The sequence below is a fragment of the Chinchilla lanigera genome, unplaced genomic scaffold (genome assembly GCF_000276665.1).
Source record: "Chinchilla lanigera isolate Chin_1 unplaced genomic scaffold, ChiLan1.0 scaffold00090, whole genome shotgun sequence".
Lineage (NCBI taxonomy): Eukaryota > Metazoa > Chordata > Mammalia > Rodentia > Chinchillidae > Chinchilla > Chinchilla lanigera.
Genome location: NW_004955491.1, coordinates 6,455,323 through 6,468,995, shown reverse-complemented (window position 1 = coordinate 6,468,995; position 13,673 = coordinate 6,455,323). Strand labels below are relative to the sequence as shown.

General features: G+C 41.2%; 1 pseudogene; it reads right to left on the bottom strand.

Moving 5' to 3' along the window:
• Window positions 1-7,714, bottom strand: part of LOC102004394 — a 24,642-nt pseudogene extending 16,928 nt beyond the window's left edge.
• Between the last annotated feature and the right edge of the window lie 5,959 nt (window positions 7,715-13,673).

Sequence of the window (13,673 nt, the reverse complement as noted above, 5' to 3'; positions counted from 1 at the left end):
TTTTTTGGGTGGGGTGGGGGGGTTCTTCTTGAGACAGGGTCTTGCTATGCAGTTTAGGCTGGCCTTGAGCTCACTTTGTAGCCCTCAGATGTGCAACAGTCCTCCTGCCTAAGCCTTCTGAGTGCTGGGATTACGGGCATGGCCACCATGCCTGGCCCCAGGCAGGTCTTCAAGTTGCTCCAAGACCCTTCTGTCTCAGCCTTCTGAGTGCTGGGACTACTTTATTCTCAGGCTCTTTAATTTTGTTTTGGCATCATATTTTAAATTTTAAAGAATTCTTTCCTCTCTGCCTCTCCTTCTCTAGCACCTTTTCCCATTTTATAAATTCAGAATTAATTGAACATCTCTGAAAATGTTTCCAAGTTTGCTTTAAAGTTAGCACTCTGAAGTTAAAGGCCAACCTGAACTACATAGTGACACACTGTCTCAAAAAAAAAGTTAGCACTCTCCTTCTTATCTGTATGCTCTAGTGTACTTTTTATTTATCTTGGTCTCATTTATGTTGTAGGATTTTATTTTATTTTTGGTTTTTTGATACAGGGTCTCCCTATGCAGTTCAGGCAGGCCTTGAGTACTCACCTGTAGCCCAGGCTACAGGATCATCCTGCCTCAGCCTCGAGAGTGCGTGCCACCACACCCCCGGCTCATTGTAGGCTTTTAATCAAATATCTGCTGACCTTTGGTTGTCACTTGAATGTAGTAATTAGTGGAAAAGCTCACAGTGAGCTCTTGGTGGGAGTGAATGACTGGCAGGCTTGTTGTAGGGCAAGCTCCTAATTATTCTTTTGTATCCTGACACTTAAAAGATACAGTTGTTTACCCCGGGGTGCCAGCTCCCACACCAGATTCACTAGTTCTGTCTCTCTAGCCCCTAATTTCTTTTCTTTAGAAGAGACTGTTCTATTTTTTTTTTTTTTTGTCTAAATAATAATTTAGAAATATCACTTATGGTCTATTTTTGCAGGGCAAAAATGTGTTTGATCTTAGTATTTGAACCTGATCAAATAGGTTTCTCTTCTAGTTCTTAAAGTAGACCAGATAAAAACTAATGAATAATTAGATATTTATCCAGTGCTTCAGAATGTACTAGGTTGTTGAAAAATAGTAGGAGCGTTAAGTTGTGAATGAGATGTTCTGGATGTTTAGGAAGTCAAAGGCTGAAGGTGCAGCTCAGTGGTAGAGACCTTGCCTAGCGTTTGTGAAGCCTGGGGCTCCATCCCCAGCATACTCCCCCTCTGCCCCAAAAGGCAGATTGAGTAGTTGCTGTGTATATTTGGGCTTTTACAGAACATAGAAGTTTAGGGAATCTAAGTTTAGGGAATCACAAAAAAAACACTTCCTGATAAAAATACTCAAAGCGTTCAGGAGTTAATAAAGTGAGAGGTGTAGCTCAGTGGCATGAACCTATGTATAAGCCCTTTGTGTTTGATCCTTAGTATTGAAAAAGTAAAACAAACAAACAAAAAATGCAACGCTGAGCATAGTAGCATAGTCCTACAATCCCAGCTATTGGGGAGGCTTAGGCAGGAAGATTGTAAGTTTGAGGCCAACCTGAACAGTTTAGCAAGACCCCGTCTTGAAGTAAAGACTAAACAGGGTTATGGGGTGTAGCCAGTGATAAACATCCTGCCCTTCCCTCGCCCTGTCTCTGTCTGTGTCACACACACATACACTCATGTTTAAGAAAAACCCTCCAGTCCACATCTCAGAGATAATTTATATTGTATCCTCCTTAACTTTTGCTATGCACATAGCTATTCTGTCTGTACATATATGTGCTAACATGCAGTCTTGCACTAATGGGGTCATTTAGTATATGCTGTCTTGTGATTCACTTTTGTCACTTCACAGTTATCTTGGGGCGTTTTTCCATTTTAGCATGCGCACATGTATCTTTGTCAAAATTCGCCCAGTGATGTGAGTTACAAGTCTAGTTATGCTACAGATTGTTTTATGTGGCAAGGGTTCAGTGGTGCCCTGATGGAACAAGATTTCATTGGTAAGAGATATAAATGCATTCCTAGCAGTTAATTTCAGCCACTGAAAAGTGTTGTAAACAAAAAAACTACATGGTGAACCATTGAGAGTGCCTGTCCCTGACCTTAGAGAGTAGTGGGTGTGATTTGGGTTGTCAGGAAGATCTGTATAACGTGATAGCAGTGGTATAGGCCTCCGTGGTGAGGAGATGGTCATGAGCGGCAAGTTCGGGATGTTCATTGTGAAGGTGCCAAAACAGAAGTAGCATGTCTTATTCTAGGGATCTTCCTGTCTCCCCAAATAAAAGGAGGTTTCTTTTTTGGTTTTTTTTTTTTTTTTTTTCCCTCTGTGTGTGCTTTTGAGACATGATTTTGCTATGCAGTTCAGACTGGTTTGAACTCATTTTGTAGCCCAGGCTGTTCTCAGACTTGCAGAGATCCTCCTGCCTCAGCCTCCCAAGTGCTGGGATTACAGGCATGAGCCACCTCACCCAGCAGGAGGTAGGTTTTTATCATCAGTGCAGTGAAAACAGTTGGAGGATTTTTAAACCTGGGGACCAGTAAGTTTATTGATTTAACTTGGCTCATAAGATTTTGGGTAGGGTAGTATCTGTCTTAGTCACTTTTCTCCCTGCTGAGACAAAATACTTGACACCCAAGTTAGAGGAGGAAAGATTTATTAGCTCATAGTTTGTAGAGGTTTCAGTCCGTAGTGGGGTGGCTCCAAGGCAGGGTAGCATGGCAGACAGGCATCTAAGAAGAGAGATAGTTCATGGTGGGCAGAAGACAGCAAAACAAAACAAGCAAGGGGAGCAAGGCAGACTCTTTCTGTCCCTGTTCAGACTACCAGGATTAGGGCTGTGCCAATGAATCCATGGACTGCTTTAATCATCACCCACTCTGAATCCCAGCACCCTCAATCCTAGCACTGCACCATGAGTTCGTCACACACTCTAGATTTAGCCACCTCTGAAAAAGTGCCATGTATGACTGCATAAAGCTTTGGGCGGACATCTAGACAAAAGCCAAAACAGTGGCAGAGTAGGAAGATTAAGTGTTTGGAAAGCCATAGTCATAGGATTTGCTAAAGGATTTGATGGAAAGGATATTAGGGAAAGCGAAATTAAAATTGTCTTCTAGACTTTTGACTTTAGAAGCTGGGTAGACAGAAGTGTCATTTAAAGATCCTAGCAGGGAAACAGACTTTAACTTGATTGGAAGTACCTAATTCTAACTTTGTGTCCCTTGATGTCATTTAGTTAATTTCCAATTTTATTGTTTGTAGCAAATAACCTTGAATATTTTCACATGTGAGCATATTGTAGAGTGTAAATTCCTAGACACAAAGTTCTGTTTTAAGAGACTACATATATTCATGTTTTGGAAGGTACTGACCCATTGCCTCCCAGAAACATCCTACCTGGACTCCTAGAGCAGGGCCTGCCTTTTTCCTGCCATCGTCACCGACAGCGTATGCGAGTAGCAGAGGAAGTAGTTAGGGCTTTACATTTCCGCAAGTGGATGTGAGAGTTCTAACAGTGTTTTTTCTTTACTAAATTGCTCTGTTTTTATTTGATGTCATGTGTACCTTTTTTTGAGACAGGGTCTTACAGTATAGTTCAGGCTGACCTCAAACTCGTGATAGTCCTCCTGCTCAAACTCCTGTGTGCTGGGATTGCCGGCACCCCATACCTAGCTATTAAGTCAGTTTGGTGCTCTGTTCCCAGGATGAAAATAAGCAAGTGCTCTTTTCTTCCTAGGGTCTTTGAAATGATAACATGTTTGTGGCCATAGTTTTTTCTAGTTAGCAATTGTGGGACTGCTGGTCAGTCCTTCTGGGCCTCATGATAATGAGCCCTTTCATAATAATTATATTAATTACAGTGAAAATAAAAATGATTTTTTTACCAGGCGCTACCCTGTGTATTTCAGTTGTGCTTTATTAATTTCTCACAACAATCTGAAAAGCAAGTACAATTGTTATTTCCATTTTTTTCAGTTGAAATAAAGACAAAGGACTCCACTAAAGTTGTTTGTAGCCATAGGGATGGAGCACAGGCCCTTGAGCGTTCTGGCAAGTGCTCCACCACTCAGCTTAACCCTTGGCCTGACTTCTACCGGTTTGTTTTTTTTTTTTTTTTTGGTTTTTCTCCGGTACCGGGAACCGAACTCACGACCTTGCGCTTGCCAGGCAGGCGCTTTTGCCGCTGAGCTAAATCCCCAGCCCCTCTACCGGGTTATGATTGTCTTTTTATTTTATTTTTCCCTGTCAAAATGTTTTTTTCAGCTTTGGTACTGTCTTATTTACCTTTTGCCAAGCTATGGTCACTTTGTGTCCTTTTGTTTTTTTGGGTCTTTTGGAGACATGGTCTTGCTATGCAGTTCGGGCTGGCCTTGAGCTCACTTTGTAGCCCAGGCTGGTCTCAAACTCTTGTCAATCCTCCTGCCTCAGCCTCCAGAGTGTTGGGATTACAGGTGTGCACCACCACACCTGGCACATTCTGTGTCCTAAACACCATGTGTCAGTAAAAGGCACAGTTGGAATAACCAGCAGTTATAGAACACACTGTGTCAGAATGGTCTAATACTTGCTGCTGACGCTTGTAGTATGTTTGACTCTGCCTGGCAGAGCTATGTTGGTCCAGACCCTACCCTTCCTTCTATTTAGTAGTCATTCGATTTGACTCTGATCATTGATCAGTTGTGTAACAAGATCAATTGTGTAACTCAATTTCCTCAACTTTTTTTTTATAGAAGAAAGCTTTAATTGAAAAGAGAGAAGATAGGGAACGAACTCCAGGAGTTCTGAAGTGGGCACAGTATGCTACAGGGCTTCAGACTGGCTCAGTTTCCTCCACATTAAAAAGAGATAAAAGTAGTCAGTTTGTAAGTTTGTGGGAAATATATGGTATAATGTACACAAAAATGACCACAAGGGGCAGGGAGCCAGATTGAGGCAGCGCTTTTTTTTTTCTTTTTCTTTTGGTACCAGGATTTGAATTCAGGACCTTGTGCTTGCCAGGCAGGTGCTGTGCCACTGAGCTGTCTCCCCAACCCAGCACTTTTATTTTTAAGCTACTAGCCAGGAGTGAATGTCCTATTTAGCACTCACAGTGTGGGAACGAAGGCAGGTCATTGGGTATCACATGCTCATTGAGTTATATATGTTTATATATGAAATAAAAAAAACTCTTAGTTCCTCTCGTGCTTTAGAGAATCTTGTTAAATGGGATATATGTATACCAAACTTGTAAGTTTTTGCTGTGTGACATTTTGTGGTTATTTTAAATGGCATGCATTGTAATTGAGTTCAATTTAGGATATTTGCCCTTGTATATTTTTCATGTGTGTGAAATGAGTGTATTTGCCACTTATTTTCTGTGTGTGTGTGTATACATATATATTTTTGTTTCATTTTTTGCCTTTTTTTGAGACAAATTCTCACTGTGCAGTTCAGGCTGGCCCTGAGCCCACTCTGTAGCCCAGGCTGGCCTTGAACTTGCAAGGATCCTCCTGCCTCAGCCTCCTGAGTGCTGGGATTACAGGCATGCGCCACCACGTTGGGCTATATATGTGTGTGTGTGTGTGTGTGTGTGTGTGTGTGTGTGTGTGTATATATATATATATATATATATGTAGCCAGCATAGCACGAGTACAGTGCTGGAGGGGTGGGTAAGTAGGTGTGGGGAGTCAGGTGTGCAGGGCCTTTCGGACACTGTGAGACCCTGTCTGTGTGTGTGTGGGGGGTGAAATACCTTCTGAAGCCTTAGGCAGAGGAGTGAGCTACCTAACACTCTGGAGTGTTTATATTGGCTGCTCAGTTGTGACTAGCAGGAAGGTGGTAAGGGCAGAAGCAGGCACGTTCAGAGAAGAGCCGGAAGCCAGGTGAGAGATGGTTTACTGTAGAACAGGAAAGGAGCCAGAAGAGTGTTGGTGATTCTGCATAGGTGTGCAGGTAGAGCTGACAGGATTTGAGGGAGTGGATATGGAGGGTGAGAAAAAGAGGATTTATGGTTCCCACTGGATCTAGTGTTCACAGCCAATAAAGATGCAGTGTACTTGTTCACACATATCCCATCGTTTTCATTTGCAGTAAAATCTTTCCTGGAAACTCTCAGCAGTCTTTTCCTGGGATCCTCGTGGCTATATCCTTGGCCTAAGTGAGGCTGGCAGAGCAAGAATATGTCCTTTCAGCTTTACAGTGGGAGGTAGATTGTGATAACGAGGGCTAAGTGGTGAAGAGGAGAGGCTGTTGTTAGGGAGCTTAATTTTCTGTTGGTTTTTCTATTGGTTTAGTCACATTAGGAATATCAGTGCTTGCTATAATGGACTCTGTTTCTAAGCCATACATTTTTTTCCCTCACCTGAGACCAGTTTTAAATTTTGAAATAAATGGAGCACCTTTCATCCTTTTTTTTTTTTTTTTTCCCCACTCCTTTCAGATTTACAAGTAGGGGCAGGTGATTGCAGAGTCCAGTGCAATGTTTGTTTCTGTTTTTTTTTTTTTTTTTGAGACAGGGTTTTGCTGTGTACTTCAGGCTGTCCCTGAATTGACTATGTAGCCCAGACTGGCATTGAACTTGTTGCAATCCTCCTGCCTCAGCCTCCTGAGTGCTGGGATTACAGGCATGTGCCACCATACGTGGCTCCAGTGCATAATTTATAGTTTTTCCCACTTTGGCACAAGTGTCGTTTACTTTAATATTGCCTGGTCTTTCACTGTGGCCTGGTCACTATGCTTCTCCAGGGCAGCACTATGCCCCTGTCATCTCTGTTGTTACTGCCTGTCAGCGCTGAAGAAGATGTATACTTCCATCACGCAGACTCTTCCAGGGGGTTTTTGTTTCACTTTCTTTTGTCTGTTGATACTCATTAACGACTGTTTTTCTGTCTCCTGTTCCTTCCTTCAGCAACAAGGCTGATAACAGGGTTGCTTTATAGCAAGGGGCTTCTGTTTTATGACATCCATTTCAGCTTTAAGGTTTGGAGTGTGGGCTTTCTTATCAGACATCCTAAGCTGTTGGGCCTTAGCTCCACTGCTTCTTAGCTGTCCTCACCTAGCTCACTTGATTGCACAGCTGCATTGGTGTCATGCCGGGGAGGGCAAGTGGCACACAGTGGTGCTGCCTGGAAATGTGCAGTTTGAGCCATTCCCCTGTAACTTTGGGCACATTCAGAACTTTTGATGAGATAGTCTCTGGAATGCTTGTCACAGTACCATTAAGACACGTAATACCCAAGTACATAAGACTTGATCCAGAGGGCCCATCTCTTACTTGTTTACTGTAAATTTGTACTTTAGTGTATTAGTGCATCTCAGTACCTTTTCCTGAGGGATACAGGAAGCAATATCTGTGTGTTTACCCACTTGGCATGATGAATGGCAAGGTATGTACATGTGTACAAAAGTGACAAAATGGGATTTTTACCCACATCATGCTCCATGTAACTTTGTTTTGTGTATGTTTACCTGAGCATCACAGAGGGTCCAGTAGACCCACATCACTGCAGGAGCTGTTTAAAAAAAAGTTTGATTTTTCTGGTAGAAGTAGCCTAATTGAGTACAGTGACACATGAAAAATCAGAGGAGGTAAAAAGTAAATTGTCAGATTACTCATGCATGGATGATGAAGATGATCCATTATGGTAAAATACATGCTTTCATAACCGAGGAGCGGTGTGGGTGGATGATGATGATGATGGTGGTGAAGATGACGATGACTTTGGCGTTGGCCATGTGAGCCAAAGTTCCTGTGACAGTAAAATGGACCGAGAATCAGCTAACGCAGACACAGGGAGTGCAGACCTCCTTGACTCAGGTGAGGAAGAAAACAGCAATGTGAATACATATTTGACTAGTGATAATGTTGCACAATGGCCACACAAGCAAATGGAACGATCCAGTGTTAGAGCTAAGTGAGAAAATATAGTGAGGATCTAGGCAGAGGTGAAAGGTATTTGGACAGAATGCCAGCACTGCCATTCAGTGTTGGAAATTGTAACGAATGAAAGTTCTGCAAGATACTATGAAGTACACAAAGACTGAAATGTAAGTAAAACATTTTGTATGCAGCAGTAGCCATATTTAAAAATGTATTTGTAATGACACCTTATTATCCGAACTGAAAGCATTTATAGGTGTGCTGTGCTTAGGGATTTCTCATGGTGATCACGGGAATGTAAAAGACTTACTGAAAACCAAAGGGTCTCCGGGCGTGGTGGCGCACGCCTGTAATCCTAGCACTTGGAAGGCTGAGGCAGGAGGATCATTGCAAGTTCGAGACCAGCCTGGGCTACAAAGTGAGCTCAAGGCCAGCCTGAACTGCATAGCGAGACCCTGTCTCAGAAAGACAAAAAAAAAAAAGCAAAGGGTCAGCATGTGGAATAAAAAGGTTTGCCCTTGTAGATACGAAGATTTATTATGCTCAAATGTTTAGGCATTTATCCTGGAACCCAGCCATCAGGTCCTTATTCATAGAGTAATAAACCAAGTGATGTTGCGAACAGACTTGTTACTCCCATCCTGAAACTGTTTAGAGTGACATTTTGACAACTGGTTTACCAGTTTCCAGTTGGTGTTGCATTTGGTAACGGAGCACAAGTTGACCAGTGCAGGAGCTGTATGCAGGAACAAAGCAGAAATTCCAAATGAAATGTTGCAGTTTCAAAACAGAGAATTGTATAGTACAGTCTGGACTTCAGAAAGATGGCCTCGTAAATGGCAAAGAAAAAAAAGTGATACTGTTGATGTCTACATTTCACCATGATGGAAATATTGTTAGGGAAACATCAACAAAATGGAAGCCTGAGATGGAAACTTTCTACAACAAAACCAAAAGTGGACTAGATGTTGTTGATGAATTATGCAACAACTATGATGTCACTCGAAGCACAGAGCGTTGGCCGAGGTTGTGTTTTACTTGATCCTAAACGTGTGTGGCATAAATAGTTTGATGGTTTACAAAGAAAATAACAAGTGCAAAATATCACTTAGAAAATATCATATAAGAGAAATTTTCTTAGAAAGTTGGGACTGGAGCTCCTAAGAGGTCATTTACAGCAGAGGAAAAACAAAGTGTTTCTGCCCAGGGAACTATGCAAAAAACTCCATGGAGCACACAGGTGAGCTGACAGGTAGACAGGCAGGCACAGCATCAGGAAGACCTACTATGACAACAGGAAAGCAAAAAACATGTCAACTGTGCCCTACAAGAAAGTACAGGAAAACAAAACATACGTGCTGTCAGTGTAAGCAATACTTGTGCATGGAAGATACAGTTGTCATGTGTGAAGACTGCCTTGGGTGTGAGGGTTGAAGCAAAACTTATTTCTGTGGTAGACTTTGTTTTGTGTTTACATTTTAGTTCATGCAGGTTTTTATTTTTGATGTCATCTCTTAGGTTTTGTCAGTAAGTGCACATTGGCTGTGAAAACGGTGACGTCTATTCTGAGCACTCGTTATGTGTTTGATGTTTTATTTTGTTGGCACCTGATTTTCCTGCAGCATGCATGTTGCACAGTATAGTAGGAAGCTCCTGACAAAACAGGAATAGAAGAGAGGTGACAAGACTGCCACATAGGAGAGGAAAGCTAAGCACACGTGCTGTCGGTGTAAGTGGTACATGTGTGCGGAACTTGCTGTTGTCATGTGTGCAGACTGCCTTAGGTGTGATAATTGAAGTAAAGATTATTATTATTATTTTTTTGGTAAAGTGCTATTGTTATTTTTCATTATAGTTCTTTTTGTTTTTTTTTTTTTTTTTGGTTTTTCTCCGGTACCGGGAACCGAACTCACGACCTTGCGCTTGCCAGGCAGGCGCTTTTGCCGCTGAGCTAAATCCCCAGCCCCTCATTATAGTTCATATAAGAATTTGTGTTGTTCTTTCTTAGATTTAGTGCACCAAAAAAATTGATATTGAAAATTTTGATGCTTTTTTTATAAACAATAAATATTAAAAATTCAATACTTTGTTTTTTCCCTGTTAAATACTCACTGTTTAATTCATCAATAGAAATATTTTAAAGAGTAAACATGGTTCTGGCAGACCCATATTTCTTTTTGTGCCCTGATGAAAATTAGACTTAGGTTTCGGGGGAAAACATGAACAGTTCCGTAGACCATCATTTTTACTTTTGACAAAGGGCTAATTACTAATAACGAACTACAAGTTATAAATGGGCAAGTGGGGTCATTGTGAAGTAGCTCTGAAATATTATAAAAGGTATCTTTAAGAAGTTGTACTTTTTTCCTTTCTCAGACTCCCATTTTATTTGTAAGATGTAAGTGTTTGGGTCATGCCCACAGTTGTGTGGGTTTTCTGAAGCCTTTCCAGTCTTGGTGCTGTTGTAGAAAGATAGGGCTGCAGGGGTACAGGGAGGGTAGATAGGCGAGACACAGACACACTTACGTTTTTTGCATGGTAATATTAAGGCACAGCCAAGACAGAGAATTAATTGGCACAAGGAAAAATAAATATGCTTTTACTTTTTCAGAGTGTTTAATATACTTAGTAGGCTATGAGCAATTTCTAAGTTCTAAGCTCTATGCTTAAAAAAGATAGGAGGTTCTCTGAGGAAGTCACCTAGGTTCATACCATAAATTCAAGTTGAGTTACAATATTTGAGGTAGTTCTTGTGTATTCAGTGTTACAGCGCTCAAAATTCATATTTACTTTTGTGTCACACCCAGTTTTTACATGGAATGCTTTTTATTAGAAGGTTTTAATGTAGATATGAGGAAAATCAGTTTAATATACATTATAAACTTTTTTTTTTTTTCCCCTTTTGAGATAGGGCCTCTCTATGCAGTTCAGGCTGGTGTTGAGCTCATTTTGTAGCCCAGGCTGGTCTCGAACTCACAACAATCCTCCTACCTCAGTCTCCCAAGTGCTGGGATTACAGGTGTGCGCCACCATGCCCTTCTCAAGCTATGTATTCTTTTTTTGTTTTGTTTTTTTTGTTTTTCTCCGGTACCGGGAACCGAACTCACGACCTTGCGCTTGCCAGGCAGGCGCTTTTGCCGCTGAGCTAAATCCCCAGCCCCTCAAGCTATGTATTCTTGATCCAAATTTGCTTAGAGGAGCTTTTTTCTGAGGGAGGTATAATGACAAATAGGATTTGGGAGTGTGTGTATTGGGACTTGAACCCAGTGAGGTTGTTTTTATTCTTAGTGAACTTTTGTAGTCTTGTATTATAATTTGACTTCGTAAACTCATAGCTTTAGATTTATATGGTACTTAGCTGAGCATATCTGAGTCTTCAGATGTGAAAAATCTGCTTGATATAAATGGCTATTTTCTGAGAAAGTTAGGTGTGAAAGTTAGCTGTGACATGGCCCAGACCAAATAAATGTTTTAAGGAAAAGTGATGTGGAAGAGAAATTGCTAAGGTTTCTTTTCAATGCCCAGTATTAATAAAGATACAGGGCCAGGAATATATCTCAGTGGCACAAGTGCCTGCCTGGTGAGCACAAGGTCCTGTTTGATTCCTGGTACCAAAAAAAAAAGATACACTTTACCATATGCTCTGTAATGTATGCACTGGAGTTCTCACACAGGATTTAGTCATGCCTAGTGACACAGTTGTGGCTCTTAAGCAGTTGTCTGCAAACTTTGGAGTCATGATGCCATCAGTAAGATTGGAATTAATGGGCTGGGATGTAGCTCAGTTGTAGAGCATTTGCTTAGTATGTGTGCAGCCAAGGTTTGATCCTCAGCTCTGCTAAAGACCAAAAAAAAATTCATGGATACAGAGTATGCTTCCTTACTGTAAGGAAAGTTTTACTTTTGTGCTCCTTGTTACTAATCTTACTTCCCCAGGCCCATGCTAAGGAAATTTAAGTGTCCGCTCTGGAGGCCACTGCTCTAAAAGGAAAAGGTCAGTAGTTCTGACTGTTCATTTTTCTGCTTTGGGTTGGGTAGTATATCATGTAAAAGAATCTAACAGAGTGAGTTGTAGTTTCATCTTTGAATTCTGGAGAGGCCATTTAAGAGTTGATGAACTGAGAAGTTTTAGTTCTGGGTCTGCTTTCCCGGTGAAGTCTGAGTTTCCGTAACTTAGCTGGAAATGAGAAATCTTAGTATCTACCACATTGAATTGTCAAAAAAATTTGGTGATATTGTATGTAAAATGCCTAACTTACCTGGACTGATTTTTAAATTTTTGTTTGTTTTTTTGAGAAGGATCTTGCTATGTAGTTCAGGTGGGCCTTCAACTCACTATGTAGTCCAAGCTGGGCTTGAACTCTCTGCAATCTTCCTGCCTCAGCCTCTGAGTGCTAGAATTACAGGCATGTGCCACCATGCCTGGCCTGCTGTTTGGTTTGAGGTTTATAGTTGATACAGTGATCATTCTTACTCCAACAGAATATTCAGTCTTCACACTTTTTTAAGTTTAGCTCCCAAATTCCCAGGGAAGTGTTTAAAAAGTGCTTTTCTCTGCTGTCCAAATCTTCTAGTTCCTGTGTGGAATTGGCAAAATTTAAAAATACTTACTAACGTAGTACTTTATTTAAAATGATAAATAGCAAGGTAAAAAACATTGTTTTTCCGGCTCACTAATGAGCCGGAAGTCTGGCTCACTAATGTCTAAGATAGTTGTGTCATTTTACTTAATAATTTTTATTTTTCCTTATTTTTGATTATTTTATTTTATTTTTGTAGACAGGATCTCACTATGTAATTCAGGCTGGCTTTGATCCTCCTGCTTTAGCCTCCTAAAAACTGGGATTATAGGCATGCAGACCAGCATAGAGAAGAAAATGAAAATGCTCACAGTCCTACTGTTCACTAAATTCTGCTAGATTGAAGCTCTCTATATATGACTAGGAAATTTAAATGTTTTAAACTAGAACCTTTCTCTGTTAGTTTGCTGGGACTGCCATAACAAAATACTGTAGACACCCAGTGAGAAAATTATTTTCTCATGATTTTGGAAGATGGAATGCCCAAGCCAAGATGTTAGCAGGCTGTTTCTCTTGGGTCCTTTCTGCTTGGCATGCGTATGGCTGTATTCTCACTTTGCTCATGTGGCCTGCGACAGTGCCGTAGCCCACCATTTTCACCTCCAGTTCTATACCTGCCCACCCTGCCCTCCCTGGTGGCGCTGGGGATTGAAAACAGGGATTTGTGCATACAAAGTAAGCTCTCACCAGTGTGCTGCCTCCCTAGCTCTTCCTCTTCCTTTAAGGACACCAAGCGTACTGGATAGCATGCATCCGGACACCTCCATTTTCACTTTATTTCCTTTTTAAAGGCTTCGTCTCCCAGTGAAGGCACATTCTAAGGTACTTAGGTGTTGAGGCTTCAGTGGGGGGCAGGGGCAAGATTCAGTCCAAACATGACCCTGCCCTTACACCACCAGTAACTTCTTTATATGTTGCCAGAAAAGTTTCCTGCCCATATAGCTATGGATTATAAATTTGTATGACTAGGGATAATTAATTTATTTGGATTTATTGTAAACAGTACACATGCAACAAAAGCATCCCTGTAGAATTGTACCAGGTTGGGGAAATAATACAGAACAAGACACTATGTATGACATGCATGTGTGTGTGTAAATATATTAGAGCCTCAACAACATAATGTTGACCAGTTTCTTTTTTCTTTTTTTTTTTTGTCTTTTTGAGACAGGGTCTCGCTATGCAGTTCAGGCTGGCCTTGAGCTCACTTTGTGGCCCAGGCTGGTCTTGAACT